This window comes from Diadema antillarum, unplaced genomic scaffold, assembly GCF_040938485.1.
Source record: "Diadema antillarum isolate AM-2024a unplaced genomic scaffold, OU_Dant_1.0 seq00000947_RagTag, whole genome shotgun sequence".
NCBI lineage: Eukaryota > Metazoa > Echinodermata > Echinoidea > Diadematoida > Diadematidae > Diadema > Diadema antillarum.
This window is the reverse complement of record NW_027271796.1, coordinates 312,829-331,815: the sequence shown is the minus strand read 5'-3', so window position 1 is coordinate 331,815 and position 18,987 is coordinate 312,829. Positions and strand designations below refer to the sequence as shown.

The 18,987-nt window shown below is 35.7% G+C and overlaps 1 pseudogene; it reads right to left on the bottom strand.

Moving 5' to 3' along the window:
* The window catches only part of LOC139741726 (uncharacterized), a 64,578-nt pseudogene extending 45,879 nt beyond the window's left edge, over nucleotides 1-18,699 (bottom strand).
* Nucleotides 18,700-18,987: the final 288 nt, after the last annotated feature.

Sequence of the window (18,987 nt, the reverse complement as noted above, 5' to 3'; positions counted from 1 at the left end):
ATAGTGTTGTGGAAAAGAATGTACAAAAATACACAGGACATAAGGCATTCAGATACAATGGGTCAATTTAAAACTCTAAAGCAACATGCTTTAGAGCAAAAAAAATGTATGTTTATATTCACTTATTCACTTATCTACTTATTTGACATTTTTCTAAACTTTAGTGTATATGACTTCATCAGGTTGATGGGCGATGTATTTCAATCTTTTTATTTACTTCTCTATCTATCTATCTATCTTTTTATCTATCCGATGTATCTATCTCTTTATCTCTATTACCCTGCTTTCTTCTCGTTGGCTGCGTTTCATGGAGTCAGAGAGATCTAGGAGGATCCTGTGGTTGTCTGTGTCCAGCTGGGTCCTCTGTCTACGCTCCTGTTGGAGCTCTGCTGCAAGCTTGGTCTGGTCTCTGCTCAGATCCCGCAGGTCCCGGTGGATATCATGGATCTGTCACAATCATCAGGGTACATAAAAACAAAACAAAGCAAAACAAAACAAAACAAAATAAACAACTTGTGAGAGCATTCATGTGAAACTGAACTTGCACACACGCAAGCACATATGTAGTGTATACACATACATTGTAGGTATATGATTTAACAAGAGACCTGCGGGTCTCGTGCTCGCCTGGATATCGCAAGTTCATCTTCCACGCATTCTTGCAAACTACAACCTGAGAACAGTGAAAACTTGGGGGGCGGGGTGAGCAGCTTTGAGGGCTTCTACAAGGGCATGGTGTCCATCTGCATATTCCATCACACTGGTAAAAATACCTGCCAAGTACACTGTATTAAGAAAATTTGACTATGCCATTAAAAACAAAAAGACTTACATGTACGAATTGCCCTCCCCTACCCCCCATTTGATCCCAGCCTAACACCTGGATCTACTATAACCTTGAAAGTGCACTCATTAATGTATTTACTCAGAGTTTTCCAGTTTTATACAATATTTTGTTTTTGTCTTGTTTTTGTTTGTTGTTGTTATTGTTTGGTCTCTCTTTTTTTTTTTGAAATAGGGGGTTCTGGGGTCCTTGCATTAAATTGTCACCCTAGTGATAATGCCATGGGTTTGGTGACAAATTTGACAACTGTAAAAGTAGTTTCTTTTGCGGCGGTTTTATTTTCGTGCTTTGAGGTTGAACCGCAAATTGAACATCACGCGAAATGTTTTGAACTCGCCGCTTGTTACAACGCTATTGCGCACATGCACACACGAAGATTCTGCGCATTGAGTGTATTGATGATTAACACACACAGCGATACCGCACAATGTAGGTACAACTACAAGCATGTTATAAAGTACTCGAGAGACGGGATTTCAGGTAAGCCTACATCTAATTTTAATTTCTATTCAATAGATAAAAGAATAATTGGATGAAAGTTTTGGTTTTCATGTGCAAGATTCTGCGCATTGAGTGTATTGATGATTAACACACACAGCGATACCGCACAATGTAGGTACAACTACAAGCATGTTATAAAGTACTCGAGAGACGGGATTTCAGGTAAGCCTACATCTAATTCTAATTTCTATTTAATAGATAAAAGAATAATTGGATGAAAGTTTTGGTTTTCATGTGCAAAATAAAAACAGTTTTGCCAACTGTGAATTCACAAATTTTGCCGACCGTGAATTCAAACACACACGAAAAAGTCGACACCGATGGAAACTGCGAAAGTAGCTGTACGCGAAAGAAACCACTTTTACAGTATGTGTTTTCAAGAAGATTTAGGAAATGTGTTGGCCCCAACATATCTTGAACATGAAACTTGAAACTACAGTCATTAACGTACCATTCTAAACTCATAGCATTAACTTGTATGTTTATTTGACTAAAATTTTTGGTGTCCCACACCTTCTTCAGGAGTCTTGCAGGCACCCTTGCAGCTATTACCTCTGAAGAACATATCAAACTTTGGGGACATGGCGTACACTTGTATACTCTATCACACTGGCTATAATACTTGCCAAGTTTTGAAAAAAAAATGATCATGCATTTCTAAAAAAATAAAATCAAAATGTGAAAACTGGTCCACAATTTGGCCCGAGGGTGGCCACCCCTGAATCTGGCATACACAAGCTTGAAAGTACACTCACTGCATGCATCTTTAAGCAGAGCATTTCTTGTTTTAAAGAAGATAAATGCAGCTTAAGCTGTACTCAAATACTCATAGCATTTCGGCTCCATATTAATTTCTGGTTTAATAGAAGAAGATTTTGAAAGATTCTCTATTTTGGATTCTAGGACTCCTGGGTGCCTAGGTGGGGCATGGTGCCATTTGTAAAAATATAAGCTATCACCCTAGCAAAACAATACATTGAACTTGCCAAGTTTGGTGAAAATTTGACCATGTCTTTTCAATAAAATGAAAATGAGAAAATTGCGCCTCAAACTGGTCCCCCTCCCCCGACAAGGCCTCAAGTGGGTACCCAGTATCTGCCATGAACAAACATGAAACTACAACCATCAATGTACTTATTCACAGAGAAGAAAATCTTTTAAAGATTCCTTAATTTCCAGGCATTGGGAAGCCCAAAGGGAAGAGGCATGGTGCTCGTTTGAACAAGTTGAGATCCCATTACCCCTGGGATGCTACTGCCAAGTTTAGTGAAAATCTGTCATGGGCTCTTCAAGAAGAAGCTGGATGTGTAAAAAGCATGATGTGCACCACACGATGAATGATAGTAATAGCTCACTTGAGCCTTTGGCTCAGGTGAGCTAAACAAAAACTTGCAAAGAAATAGAAACAGGGGTTCTTGTAAAGAAGTAGAAATAGACACAGAAATCAAATGATATTGATTGCTATTCAACCTTGTTGAGACAGAAATATGAAATACAATGTATTATACATTTTATATGTACTGTATGTAGAAAGGGAAATTATGCCATGAAATCTTAATGCATTGCCATGGTAACAAATGAGCCAGCCTCACCTCATCAACATCACGGCTGAATCTAACTGATGGTCGCAGTCTTCTCTGTGAGAAAAACACACAAAATAAGACAATTCAGACGGCACTTTTCATTTGAATCAGAAAATTGATACAGTATTCACTTCATATGACTCAGTATTTGAGGTTGATCTATGGTCATCTTCATGTTATGCGTATTTAATAAAAACAACAACACACACACTCATGTAATAGCAATTATTTAATAAGTGAATTTATAGCACAATTTGTTGTGGGGGATAATACTGAAGTGTAATTTTTTGCAAGATTTCATGAGAGTCATGATAGTAAGTAATTTCCTGTTGGCAAAATGTACATGTGTGATAGCAAGCCACACCAAAATGCACAATCAAAAAATGATACAAAAATCAACATATAATACTATGCAAATATTCAATATACAGTATGTTGTGAAATGGAGAAAAAACAGTTTCTCACAGTATATATTTCAGATGCAGTCCTCCTGCGTCGGGGTTCTCTTCCACTCCGTAGCTCACTTGCTGACATTGTGTCTGACTCATACCTTGACAGCCTCTCAGTGTGATTGCGGTCACGTTGCTGATTGGCACTACTAAGGTTTTCTCGAAGCTATATATGTCAAAGAATGAAAGAATACTGCATCCATACATCAATAAGATACTGTTATCTGCAAACCAAAATGTACAGTTTGCTAAGCACCTTCATATCTTTATAATCTATTTCTACATTTTGTAATTAATGCTCTACATTAATCTACAGAATAAGCTCTTCTTGAAACATTCACAAAGTAAAATATGCATTCAATTCAATATTTTCAGAACATTAGCAAATGTTTATGAAATATCATACTAACTGATGTACAAATATAGCAATGCCAATACATACAATGCATGACTTGATTTAAAGTAACTATACAAATTTGATTACAATATTGCATAAAGGGTAATGCATGAACCTGACATTTTCTGACACAGATCCTGTAGGAATTAACTTTTCAACAACTATAGTCTTTATACAGTTTTTCCAGTAAGGCAACTAAATTTGTATTTGTAAAAAGAGTTTTACCCTTTCTATTGCATCTGTTTGCCTGCTGTTAGCATCTCTGTATTGATTTAGCAGGTCACCAACCTCCAGGAGATTCTTGTTAGTGTCCTGTAGCGATTTGGAAGATTTCAGTACATAATCAATCTTTTTATGGATAACCACACCTGAATGACATACAAAGTGTATGTCCAAATTAGTGTCATGTGCCCTATCATTTCATTGTCTCTAAAGATGTATGCAATTACAGTGCTCACATGATAATTGGGAACTAATAGTGGGAGAACCAATCAAGCGCAATAAAATTCAATGTAACAAACTTTTAACATGTTATTTCTACCACTTCATCGGAACATATTTTGGCTAAAAACATGTCCATTGTCTCTTGTTAATGTCTATTGTACTTAAGTATAACTGCTGACTATTAGTAAATCCACAAAAACTATTGCAGGGATTTCATTCCCTTACCAGAAGTTATTTTCTAACCATTACCAGACAGTGTTGATTGCAAGGTCTAAACATTTGCTGTGGGTCAGTAGGACGTACACTGTAGGTTGTGGGAGTCAACTACACAGAAGGGTGGAATGGTGCTGACGGTCTTTTTGAGTGCCATCTGCTTCTACTCATACATACACTTCAGTGCAGGTACATTTGCGCATGGAGAGTCACCTTCCCCACATGCAGTGCACACTGTTCTGCTGTGCTTCTGTGTATGGATGTGTTTGTGTATGTTTATATATGTGTGTGTGTCTGTGTGTGTGACAGACAGAGAAAGAGGGATGATCACAAATAGAAAATTAAAAAGGAGAATGTGTCCGTCCCTAAATTTCATGTTGCACATGTTGTTCTCTTGAATGGTGTAACACGTAAGTTAAAAGGGTAATATCATTTCTAGGCATCAGCAGGGTAGTACATGTAGGCATCCTGACTTGTGTTGTTAACTCTGGAGAGGATTATTTTGGGAACAAACATAGTGGATTATAAAGGTTTGTTTCACTGATGCATCACCCACATACTATGTGTACGAGACCTCTGTGTCATTTTTGTGTCATTGTCACTCATGGATACTAAAAAGTAAAATATCTGCGCATGGTTCAGTAAAAATGCTCATGTATTATTGGGTTATGCTGGGTGATTTGCATGGGCTAAAACCAGCCACCACTTAAGCGGGATCCTTGCTTAACCTTTCATGTGATCAAACACTTATGAAAACTTGCAAGCTTCTAAATCAGCATTCCAAAATCGATTCCAACCTAAAGTTAACAAGGCCATCCTGGAGAAGCAATGTGCCCCAGTCTAACAGGAAGGCCCTGGTGACACAATAGGAGTCATGGGGATTTGGTAATCTCTATAATGACAATCAGTTTCATAACATAATATGTCTGGTGAATATGGTGAATAAAGCACAGCAACTTCTAGGGTTAAAGGGAAAATCTGAACCAGTTAAAGGTAAGTCTTAAGAAAGAGCAAAATTTTATAAGCACAACAATGACAAACTTGATCAAAGTCAGATAAAATGTACAGAAGTTATGAAATAGCAAGATATAAAAAATTTTTGCAAAACAGTTCTTGAACAGTTGATATGAATATGCAAATGAATGAGGTGATGATGTCATCACCTCACAATTTTTCACTGCTAGATCATGTACATTGTACAACAAACAAAAAAATGACAAAAATTCAAAATTTCTGCTGTTAGATACAAGTGTATGGCTGAATTGCTTCAAAGTAATTGATACATCAGATATACAGTATGAGGATTTTAGTCTGGGGCATAATTGCATTGGAAGAAAACAACTAAAAATTTTGTGTGCAAACCATATGGCAAGATGTGAGATGACATCATCTAACTCACTCTTTTGCATGTATATACTCATATTGACCAACACACAATACCAACCCGCGTATGTGCAGAATATGCCCATGATTTTTTGATTATGACTATTACTAAAACACAGCTTATCAATATCAGTGAAGGGCAATTTTTCAATCAATTACAATTTATATGGACTGTTAAAGAACTGTTTTGTGAAAATGAGCAAAACTTCATAATCTCATGACTTGCTTAACTTTTATCTGATCAATTTTGAATCAAATTTTCATTGCGTGCTTATAAACATTTATTATTTCTTATCAGACTACATCTGAACTGGTCCAGAATAAGAGAAAAGGCTTGTCTCCAAACTCCTCTCAAATTAAGGGGGGGGGGGGGGGGGGGGGGCATTTATCCTCTTCTCCTTACTATGCCATTGCTAATCTCCACAGGCCAAATACATATATATAGTAACAAGTGTACATTATTGATTCCCAAGAAATCATCTTTGAAGAAGTAATTGTCTAAGTGTAATTGCTGAGAGGGTAGCTGTCTTTTTCTATCATTTCCTGATATTTTGGCAATGTTTGCTTTGCAGTCTACTTTTGCTTGCTAATTCCATTCAATGATGTCACAAGTATCAGGCATGCTTGGCGAGTTTCAGTAGGTTTTAGAAATAGAAACAAGAATGGTATTTTCCTCACTTTATGTTGCACAAATATTTTCTGTGAGATCGGGAATTGTAACATTTAAGGCTGGCAGAAACTCTAATTGCCATTTCATGAAATATGATTCATGTTTAATATCCTTAAATGGGCAGTTTAAGATACCATAATATGAACATTATTGGATGGCAGGAAAGAATCCAATTTTGCTTGATTTTCACGAGGTCATCTGAAGAAAATTATGAACTGCTTGGAATACTTAACCAAAAAAAAAAAAAAGGAAATTATATCTAACCCACTGGTTCACATTGATTTCATGACACTTATATTGATCCTTATCTCATTTCATTTTGAAATCCTTTGTTATCATTCTATATTCCATTCTACAGACCTAAGAATTGGAATGCTGATTTTAAATTTTGCTATTAAATAACATTGATAGCTTGTGATAGTCTTTGGATGCCAGCATCAAAATATGGCATATTGCACTATTTCATGATGCAATGGAGCAAAATAGAACTGTAGATATTAAAGGTAGAGTTTCACTGATCAAATGTCAAAATACATAATGAAATGACCAGAGTGACTTTTATGGGAGAAACACTTCAGCAATAATTTCATTGCAGCATGCATTCAACTGGGTAGCCTAGTGTATGGCTCTTTACAAAATCACTGTTATCTGCCAAGAGTATGGCCTATCATAATGTACCATTGTGTACTGTATATTTGAATAAAGTCTACTGATTTTACAAATGACCCTGAGAATTGATATCTAGCCCTCCATATCCCAATCTTTTTTCATCCCTTGCCAAGAAAAAAGAAATAATGCAATTTCTGACTAGTTTAATACTGGAAAACAAAAAAAGATTATAAACTGCCATTCATTGCCCTTCAATTCAACATCAGTATATTTTGACAGTTCAAAACCCTGGAATCTGCCAAATTTGATTCAGTGAGTAAGACTTTTAATCAATTCAAAAGACTTCATGAATTATAATCCTGTCATAGACCCGAAGACTCAGTGTACAGTAATTCTTGTGATTTATAATCAAAATTTCTTCTTGTCATAAGTTAAAGTATGATTTTGATTGCTGATGCTACTTTGTCAATCAAACCTTCATTACTTCAGTACATTGTTACCAAGGGATCACAAAATCCTTGCTTTGTGTTGTTTGTGATTACTCCACTAAAATTTGTACATTATCTGTCTGTATGAAATTCTTCCATTAGAAAACCAGCCGTTATTTTGCAACAGTCATCACTGCAGTTCTCATCTAAGTTGACGTTCTAATGATCAGACATGAGTTATAATGCTCTCTAAGCATCATACTGACTAGTAGTTATATTAAGATACTTTGAATCATGGTTTCACTCTGGAACTTCTTGTTGGCTTTAAGTGCCTTATGTATAAAGAACTGAATTGAATCCAACTCAATTGAACAGAAACATTATGGTAAAACACAGTCCTTATTGATGAATTAGCTATTGCAATGATGAAGGACATCATTACTACATCAGTATTTTTGTTGTTGTCATGTACACTATTGGCACCAATAGTGTACATACATATCATATGCTGTAATCTAATATTTTTTTCTATATCAATGCCCTTAGAAATGCCAGTATTAAGCGCTATATGTGTTATCTTCTATCATTACTGTTATCATCATTATTTTCAATACTGCACTGATGTACAATAAATGTGAAAACATGATTTCTTCTCTCTAAATCGATGTTGTACAAAAATAACAGTTTGCAAGTCAATACATGAAATACCTGCCCAATGTAAACTGACCTAGGCATTTAAGCATTGATCTCAGCATGTGTGTTAATCAAACTGTTGCATTCCTATAAGTGTACAGGTGAATAATGTAATCAAATTGCCCTGGACCTTCATTTGCTGCCTTTGTAGGTTTGTCTTTTCTCCCGGGAATAGTCTCTACTCCACCATCAGGAACATTTGCATTTCCAACAAGCTGTGGGGTGTAATTGCACAATGACTGTGAGCTATAATGAATCATTCCCTCCTTACCTCTAGGTCTCTAAAATGTTTCCAGTACGCTCCTACAAACCTTTGTACACACAATAAGCTGTACACTACACCTTCCTAAAGCTGGTATCTCACTGAGCGGCCAATGTTTGCGAACGTAGCGAATTTGAGATTCGCCAACTTTTCTGATGAATGTTTGCGAAAAATCAAGGTTTGCTTCTGCCATTAGCGACAGTTAGCGACTTTTAGCGATGTTTAGTGACAATTAGCAACACTTCAGCTAATGTTTGCGAAACACAGGTGGCGACTATTAGCGACTGTTAGCAAATGTTAGCGACTGTTAGCAAATGTTAGCGACAATTTTGCAAATGTTAGCGACAGTTTTGCGAATATTAGCAACAGTTTGCAAATCCTTTGCGAAAATTTGCGTATGAGCTGGCACCTACAAAAGTACCAGGCGATTGTGTATAGTGAGACCCATAAAAAGAACGTACAACCTTCCACTGAATTCAGATCTCTTGTGACAACCATTCAAAATGGATTTCCAGTATATGGAAATAGATATCTGCCAAGAAGAGGCTCGACATGCTGCTATCCTTAAAGAGCTACTTTGCCAGGCTGCTGCTACAGCTATCGTGCAGCATGAGAGAAAGAAGATAAAGAAAAACAAGAAAGGAAGAAGAAAAGAATGACTGTTTGGGTCAAAGAGTGGTTGTCGCAGAGGACAGACTTTGGTCAATATGAAAAGCTTTTGCAGCAATTACATGATGGAGATGTCAAGAGCTTCAAGAACTTCCTTAGAGTGGAACCTTGCCTGTTTCAGGAGCTTTTATATAGGATCCACTTGTTTACTTGTTCGCTTGCAGTGGCGAATCAAATAAAAATGTTAGCGACACCGTATTACAACCGTTTGCGAATTCTTACGGGTGTTTTGCGAATGTTTGCAACTGTTAGCAAAAATACAAATTCGCAAATGTTCACAAAGAAATTTTGAACATGTTCAAAATTTCTTTGCGACAAGAAAAACTGTTTGCGACAATAAAAACAGTTTGCGAACTTTCTTGCAACTGTTAACGAACCTTTTGCAACCCTTTACGAACCCTGGTGAAATCCTGAACTCGCTACGTTCGCAAACATTCGCCGCTCAGTGAGATACCCCCTTAAGTGTTTGTTGCTTGATATATTGTGGCAACGACAAAGCCCATGCTAAGCAGTGACCATGTTTGTTGCCTCTTTCACACACACACACACACACACACACACACACACACACACACAAAATAGATACACATATAGGTAGTTTTGTACCTTGCTTTTATGACTTTACACTGAAACTAGACATACTGACCAGTAGCATATTTTGTAAAGGGACAAAAATAAATTATGCACAGTAAGTCTACTAGATTTTTTTCCCCTTTTTTTATCAGGGACTGCACCAATTGAAACAGATCCACAGTGTATTTTATCTAAGCCTCGATGAAAAATTGTGATCTCTCCGTACATATGTTAAATCATAAATGCCATGATTGCATACAATGTATCCCATATGATCTGGATGCATGTGACACCTGTGAGCAGGTCAGCCTTCAGAAAAATACTGGCTGACATACACATCTGTACATGTATTGTACTGTTTCAGGTTATTCATTATACACGTACATGTACACATTCTGGGGAAAAGTTAATTCCTATTATCCCCAGCTGTCAATGAATGTAGGACTTACATTGTATATATATTATACATATTTGTATTTTAAGCTATAAGAGCATAGTTACACTGTATGTATACACATAACTGGATATCATTCATAGCATATTTGGTGAGCCAAATATACAATGTAGGATGCATTCTTGTTTTTTTTGCCCTCACCTGAACAATTTAGAATCAGCTGTGTGTATTACTGTCATTTCATTCATTTCTGCACTTTGCATAAATTGAGTCCGTAATAAAACAGCCAATAAAAAACAACAACAGAAAAGTACTCTTCCATTTCTAAAGTCACATACAGCCACAAGAATGGCGCATTGGTAACATATACGTTTTCCCGCCCAATTTCATCAGATTTGCACTCAATTTAAGAATAAGAATTTCAACCAAATTTGAATGATCACCGAGACCAACATTCAAAAATTTAACCAGTTCATTCAATTTAAATTCACCAGCATTTTTATCATGATTTTCTCACATGAATGTGTAAAAAGCACACACAAATTCAAATTGCATGCAAAATGCTTTCAAATTCACATCAGCACTGCTGTGATGAATGTTAAGGAATTCAAATTAACAAAAAGGCAAGCATTTACAGCATTTGGGCATTGTTTTTTGTAACTGCTGTGTACAATATTCTTTGTGGTACCTTCCAAAGTAACTCATCTGTCTGAACAAATAATGCAAACTTATGTACTGTGAATTGGGACCATATACTGAAATTTCTCATTCCTCCAACAAACCATCAGTGACAACTTTCATACACATACATTGTAACATGCATGCATCCTACATTCCCTTACATGTATACATGTATGCATGACTTTGGTGGCTGAGCTCAGATTTGGTGGATCAGATTATGTATATCTTGAAAATGGACAGAATAGTAGTAGCTGAAGCATTTGATAACAGCAACAGCAAGATTTTATATCAAATTGTTGATATACTCTTGGAAAAAAACAAACAAACACAGGTCTACAGCTGGGTCAAGCAAGGTACATGCACAATGTATAAGAAAGGTAAACAATTGACGGAGGGGAGGAATTTAAAATGTTAACCCGTTGAGGATGGTTTGATTTTGCTACAACATGCATTTCCCATTGACACCTGCCTGAGTATACTTGGGACTCATCCTCAATGGGTTGATACGGATACTGGATGTGTAAAAAATTGAGAGATATGACCATTCTGTAAATGTGTTTACATCCATATTGTATAATGAATAAAGTAAAACTGGAAGAAAGATTAGGAAAAAGAGTAATACAGAAAATATGACTGAAACTAACTGATTGAATAAAACTTTGAAATAAAGATGAAATTATATTATCTAAGAGTGAAAATGGAAATTTGATGTGTATTATATGTGGCATGAATCACATATATAACAGAGCTTGTTTATGTTGATTGAACTTGAATGTTTAAAGTTTAAAGCTGTGTGCCTACATTGTATAAATGAAATTGAAATTGGTACTTGGGATGAAATCTAACGTCTATTCAGCTGACACAAAATTGAAAAAACTTTTTAAGTTTTAAATGGATTTCTCTCTAAATTGAATTACAATCTAAAAGGAATGAGTTATTGACATGAAATATATTTTGAATGATCCAAGAATTAAAATGAACCATGAGGGCAGAGCATTGATGAAAATCCATTGAATTCGAATTAACCGGAGGGCCAAATCCCAAAAACTCGCTTACTTAACGAGTGAGTTCCACTCTCTCTACAAACTAAGTAGACCATGCCTATTTTCAAGTTTTTATTGTAACAAACAACATTCCACTGGTCTACCTCAAAAAATTTGTTGCGAAAGCCTCCAAATCCAAGATGGCGTCCAAGATGGCAGCCGTATTTACTGAATTTGTTACTTGAACTATAGAATTCAATAGAAACATCAGATTTCAACAAATGTGATGTCATATGAATGAGAATTAAATTTTCTACAAGTTGATACAATTTTTACGGGTTATTGTGATAAATGGATTGAGATTTTAAGGAAAAAACACTCATTTTTTGATATTTTTCTGAAAAAAGGAAAATCATGAAAATGCTTGATTCAGCATAAATCAAAGAAAGACTACAGGATTATCTTGAAACGTTTCAAGAATTTATTTTGACATATAATTGATATTTGGAGAAAATTAGGGGTCAGTACCATTTTTGGTTCAGGAGTTATAATGTCTCAAACTTGAAAACTCACTATGTAAAAATGGCCACTTTAGTTGTGACAAGACCTTGTTGGTTGTAAAGAGAGTCTGCGCACACCAAGACTATTACACGCACCACTGGCATATGGCACTTACGGTTTTAGCAGTGAGAGTGGTGCGTGTAGTACATGTAGTCTTGGTGCGCGCAGACTTTTTCTTTGACAAACAAGAGTTTGTGCCTGCAAACTAACTTTTCATACCAAGTGGTAGCTCAGGTGACGCTGATCGCTATTATTTCAAAGTACATGTATATAGATTGTTCTGAAGCAGATGAGATGAAGCAAAAAATATCTTTCAAATAGAGGTAGAAGCTTGAAACAGCCTTGCTATAGAAAGTTTAAAACAAAATTTGGATCAATCACTCAAAAAAGTCAAGTTATTGCAGGCCATCAAAGCTGACATACAAGGTAGTGTATTGCGCCAAAGTAAATGTATCATTTCGATTTTGATACAATTTTGTCTGTTGTGCTATCTATTCATATGTTATATTCTGAACATTGTAGTGCTATTTCAAACCGTCTTAGCTTTTCATGGAGACTACTCTTTAAGACCAATGATATTCTACTCCGAAAAAGAAAAAAAAGAACGAGTGGAAGTTTTCATTTTTGAAGGAGTGAATAACAGAAAACTGTGAATTTAGAGTGAAATTGGAGTGAATTTTGAGTGAAAATGTTCATTTTCACTCATTTTAGAGAGACCTGATAGGGATCACTCGTCACTCTGGAGTGATCCCTGAGGTCTGTTTTGTTTGTCTGTTTTGCTGTCTATTTATATGGTTTTTATATATTCTGAATATTGTAATGCTATTTCAAACCATCTTAGGTTTTTATGTAGACATTTTCAGAATGCACCATGAATATTTCTCTAAAAAGTAAAAAAAGAATAAAAAAAAGAAACATATAATAGACAGCAATATAAGAAGATTAAAAAAATATATCAAATTGTAAGTTGAGATTCAACTTTGACGCAACACACTAAAGGTATATATTGTTCACCATTGGGGGAGATATCACATTTGATTTATATGTGCAGGTTAGTTTTATCACAAAACATTCTACCATGTAAAAAAGAATATATCATAAAGCCTAACACATACGGAGATATCACCATTTCTTTTTCAAGAAACCATAACCATGATAAACTGTTGACAGTTTAGTATAAAAAAAAATTATTCTTATCAGATCTACTTAGTAATATCTAACATTACTTAGCATCAACTATACTGATTTAAATTTGTACATTAGTTGTTCTATCCCTAACTCACAGTTCAGAACTAGTTCGAGGGATTAACTGAAGCTGGGTTTTTGTTTCCACTAATGGTAAATAATGCCTTGAACGACAACCTCGATTAATTACCGCCATCTTGAAATTTGTGTCGATACTATTTTTGTCGCTAAATATGACAAATTGGCAAAATTTGTGCCAAATTCCAAGCTCCTATCTCTTTGTGGAAAATACTTTTTGTTCAATCTTATCTGCCTCAGAACAATCTACTATGAAATGCTACAGTAATAGCGACCAGCGTCACCTACCACTTGGCATGAAAAGTTAGTTTGCAGGCACTTGCAAGTCACGAGACCATTACAGTATTACATGTGACCATGTAAACACATTGCATGCAAAATTTATAACGCATAAATATAATTTTTTCAAGTTTTAGATGTTAACTTGTCAACAGTGTGTGATATTGCCTGTAATTCCATGAATATGAATTATGTATCAATCTCAGTAAATCTCAATCTCAATGGCAGGTTTCAAAATAATTCTTCAGTTCTTCTTTGATAAATACTAAATCATGCATTTTTACATTTCTTCCTTTTTTCAAAACAATATAAAATATGGATTTCCTCCCCCCCCCCCCCCAAAAAAAGAGAAGCAAACAACCCCCCCCCCCCCATTTATCACAATACACAGCTAGGGTAAGGGGGTATCAACTTTTAGGAAGTTTTACTCTCCTTCGTATGACATCAAATTTGTTGCAATCCAACGTCTCTATCAAATTTTATATTTGAAATGTTAAATTCAATAAAAATGGTGGCCTATTGGACCGCATCTGTACTTTGGAGGTTTTTGGAACAAATGTACTGAGGTGTGCTTATGGAACATTGCTTATTATGTTTAATATTATGTATGGTCTTGCTTGTAGAGAGAGTGGAACTCGAAAAGTAAGCACGATCTTGGATTTGACCCTCGGTGACGTCTTTGGGAACAGATGCGTGTAAATACATGATATTATGTAAAATGAGATTTCAAGTTTAAGACATTATAACTCCTGAACGAAATACAAGTACTGACCTCTAATTTTCTCCAAGTATTGATTACTGTAAAACAAGAAATTTTCGCGTGCACTTTAATTTCGCGAATTTCGCAAGCGCCAAAATTCGCGAAATTAAAATGCACACGAAAGCTTTTGTCTACACTACATGCATTGAATGACAGTAGCAATTCGCGAAAATTTCATGCCACGAAAAAGGCTGTCGGCTCCAATTTGCAAAAATTTCATGCTGCGAATATATCATGTTTTACAGTATATGGGAAAGATGTTAATTTCTACATGGTTTTCATAAACATTTTTAGATTTGATTTTTTTTTTTTACTTTTTAGAGAAATATTCATGGTGCATTTTGAAAAATGTCTACATAAAAACCTAAGATGGTTTGAAATAGCAATATTCAGAATATATAAAAACCATATAAATAGAGAGCAAAACAGACAAACAAAACAGACCTCAGGGATCACTCCAAGAGTGATGAGTGATCCCTATCAGGTCTCTCTAAAATGAGTGAAAATGAACATTTTCACTCAAAATTCACTCCAATTTCACTCTAAATTCACAGTTTTCCGTTATTCACTCCTTCAAAAATGAAAACTTCCACTTCTTTTTTTTTCTTTTTCGGAGTAGAATATCATTGGTCTTAAAAATGTCTCCATAAAAAGCTAAGACGGTTTGAAATAGCACTACAATGTTCAGAATATAACATATGAATAGATAGCACAACAGACAAAATTGTATCAAAATCGAAATGATACATTTACTTTGGCGCAATACACTACGTCAGCTTTGATGGCCTGCAATCTTGAATTTTTTGAGTGATTGATCCAAATTTTGTTTTAAACTTTCTATAGCAAGGCTGTTTCAAGCTTCTACCTCTATTTGAAAGATATTTTTTGCTTCATCTCATCTGCTTCAGAACAATCTACATGTACTTTGAAATAATAGCGATCAGCGTCACCTGAGCTACCACTTGGTATGAAAAGTTAGTTTGCAGGCACAAACTCTTGTTTGTCAAAGAAAAAGTCTGCGCGCACCAAGACTACATGTACTACACGCACCACTCTCACTGCTAAAACAGTCAGTGCCATTTATGCCAGTGGTGCTGTAGTAGTCTTGGTGTGCGCAGACTCTCTTTACAACCAACAAGGTCTTGTCACAACTAAAGTGGCCATTTTTACTTAGTGAGTTTTCAAGTTTGAGACATTATAACTCCTGAACCAAAAATGGTACTGACCACTAATTTTCTCCAAATATCAATTATATGTCAAACAAAATTCTTGAAGCGTTTCAAGATAATCCTGTAGTCTTTCTCTGATTTATGCTGAATCAAGCATTTTCATGATTTTCATTTTTTCAGAAAAATATCAAAAAATGAGTGTTTTTTCCTTAAAATCTCAATCCATTTATCACAATAACACACAAAAATTGTATCAACTTGTAGAAAATCTAATACTCTTTCATATGACATCACATTTGTTGAAATCTGATGTTTCTATCGAATTCTATTGTTTAAGTAACAAATTCAGTAAATATGGCGGCCATCTTGGACGCCATCTTGGATTTGGAGGCTTTCGCAACAAATTTTTTGAGGTAGACCAGTGGAATGTTGTTTGTTACAATAAAAACTTGAAAATAAGCATGGTCTACTTAGTTTGTAGAGAGAGTGGAACTCGAACTCTGTTTTTAGCTTTTGGCCCCCCGGTTAAATGCATTTTATCAAATGCAAATAAGATGAAATTGGGAGGAAAAAACCTATAATAGCCTTCACAAATACCATTCAACTGCATGATACATAAATATATTTTGAATGATCCAAGAATTAAAATGAACCATGAGGGCGGAGCATTGATGAATATCCACTGAATTTGAATGCATTTTCATTAAATTCAAATGCAAATAAGATGAAATTGGGAGGAAAAACCCTATAATAGCCTTCACAAATACCATTTAACTGCATGATACATACATGTACTACACTGTACCTATTGATTTTTTTTTTCAAATTTTGAAGAGCTCAACCCTGCTCCAAAATTTCTGTGTTTTTATTGTTGATTTCAGTGGTAAAGTAACCACGCTTAAGTACCAGACATGTGGAATGAAGAAATGTGTCTTGGCAGGGCATAGTTACAGAGGATCCTCAACCCTTTTTCAGCATGCATGCATGTGACACGCAAGCAGACACTTCAAACACACTTGGAAAGCTTCTGCACACACAATGTACACAGTTCTAGCGTTTTTAAACAGCAGAGGTTGCTGAAACCCCCCCCCCCCCCCGAAAATAATTGTTATATATGCTGACCAATGGCAGCACATCCTGGTGCCATTACTAATTCTATTTATCAATATTTTGCCCTGGGGCACGCCTGCATGTTTTCTTTGTTCAATGGCAGGGATTCGATATTTCTTTCATCTTGGCTGGCTACAATTCAGCACCACCGACTCGCTCTCTCAGATTGTGGCAGTGACACACAGAAATCATTCTCACATTCCCGGAATGTATTGATTGACTAGATTTGTTTTTTCTCTCTCTCTCCCTTTTCACAAAAATGGAATTGGGAGTGAACTCCTTGCAAAATTACACACATCAGTATTGGGAAAAGCATGTAACAAACACACACAATATACACAAATATGTATATAACTAGAGAGATAGATAGACAGACAGACAGAGAAAAAGAGACAATATACAGATGTAGAGTATGCACCTGTGGCAAAGAATGTGAGCATTAAGACTGGTATGATGGACAGTGTACCTTTATACACTTAATATCATTGGAAATACCTTATCGAGTATAACTTGCAGCATTGGTACAGACAAACAATGTAAGCTGTGTTGTTGGTATTGCCCACTGGAATTTTAAAACCAAATTTCCCTTTCATTTCAACTCCGCTCACAAAGGATTGGATACACCACAGAGCGCTCTGCATTAAAAATGTCTTTACACAAATTGAACAATGTAAATATTTTTACAGAATGATTGTCAGAGCATTAGTGAACAAATTATAAGGCAAACTACACAGGGTGCTGGTAAGAATTATCCAACAGATAGAAATTTTGGAACACACAAAAATTACACCAATTAGTGTGGCAGATATGGGTACAGGTACGTAGCATTAATACACATGTATGTGTAATTTCCACTGTATATCACCAGAGAGGTGCCCAAGAGATGTCCTTCCAGCACCCTTATGACACAATCAGAACAGAAAATTGATACTGAATGAAAGAGACTGAGGTTGGACGATGCAAAACAACAAACTCTTGCAATCATTTAAAATTGTCTAAGTGCAATACGAGGATATTTTATGCATTTGACATTCAAGAAGAAATTTTATAACCAATTTCTATTTTGCAAGCGGATGAGAATGCTGCAAACAAATACAGTGTATCTCTTTTTAAATTTCAAAACAGGGCTGTAACCCTATCTTGCATGTAAAATTTGATAAATGTTTGTGTCCTTCACATATGTGATAATTGAATAAATGGAGAAATGCGGAAATAAATGGAGAGATATCATATGTACATTTGTGCATTACTGTATGCATGATCACATATTGTAAGTGCCTGTGAATGAAAGAGATAGAGTTGTAATTTATGTCTTGATACTTGTATGTACACACTGTATACAGTTGTACATGCTTGCAGGGCTGCCAACAGTTCCACATTGAAATCAGGAAGAATCCAAAGAGCAATCAGAAAGGCAGGGCAAAATAATATCTACATCAGGGAGGCTTTTATTTCTGATGTCAAGACATGAAGAGAAATTTAAGTTTTGGGGGAGACTATGAAGCATTGTACTTCCACACAGATACTGTAGCTAGATGACTGTATACAGAATAAATCCCAGAAAATTTATTTTACCCTTACCCTGAGCGATGATGTCAAAGAGTCCAGCCTGTTTGGAACATCAGATCTAGATGAGGACCTGGATCTTCCCCGCTGAGATAGCTGGACCCTTTGTCGCCCACTCATAACACTTCCTGTTTCGGACTCTCCATATCCATCACTTTCTGTTGACATTTTGTATAGCGATGCCTGGAAAACGATAGCATATGACTGTTTTTACATCGCAGTCTATACTTTAACTTCATCAAAGGCTTAAAGTGAGAGTAGCCAACATTAATATTGCATCGAAGTGCTATCATGAGAGCTGCTTGACTACTTGATGCTGCATGGTAATTGCAAATATGAGGTTGCTATCGAGTATCATAAAATATTCTGTGTTAGCACAAGGTCCAGATATTTAATGATACACATGCTGTGACACTCATTTATCACTCAGTACAAGTGAGCTAGGTTACTCAACGCTGCACACTGGCACTAGTCCGACATTCCCTGCCCAGTAAAAATCACCG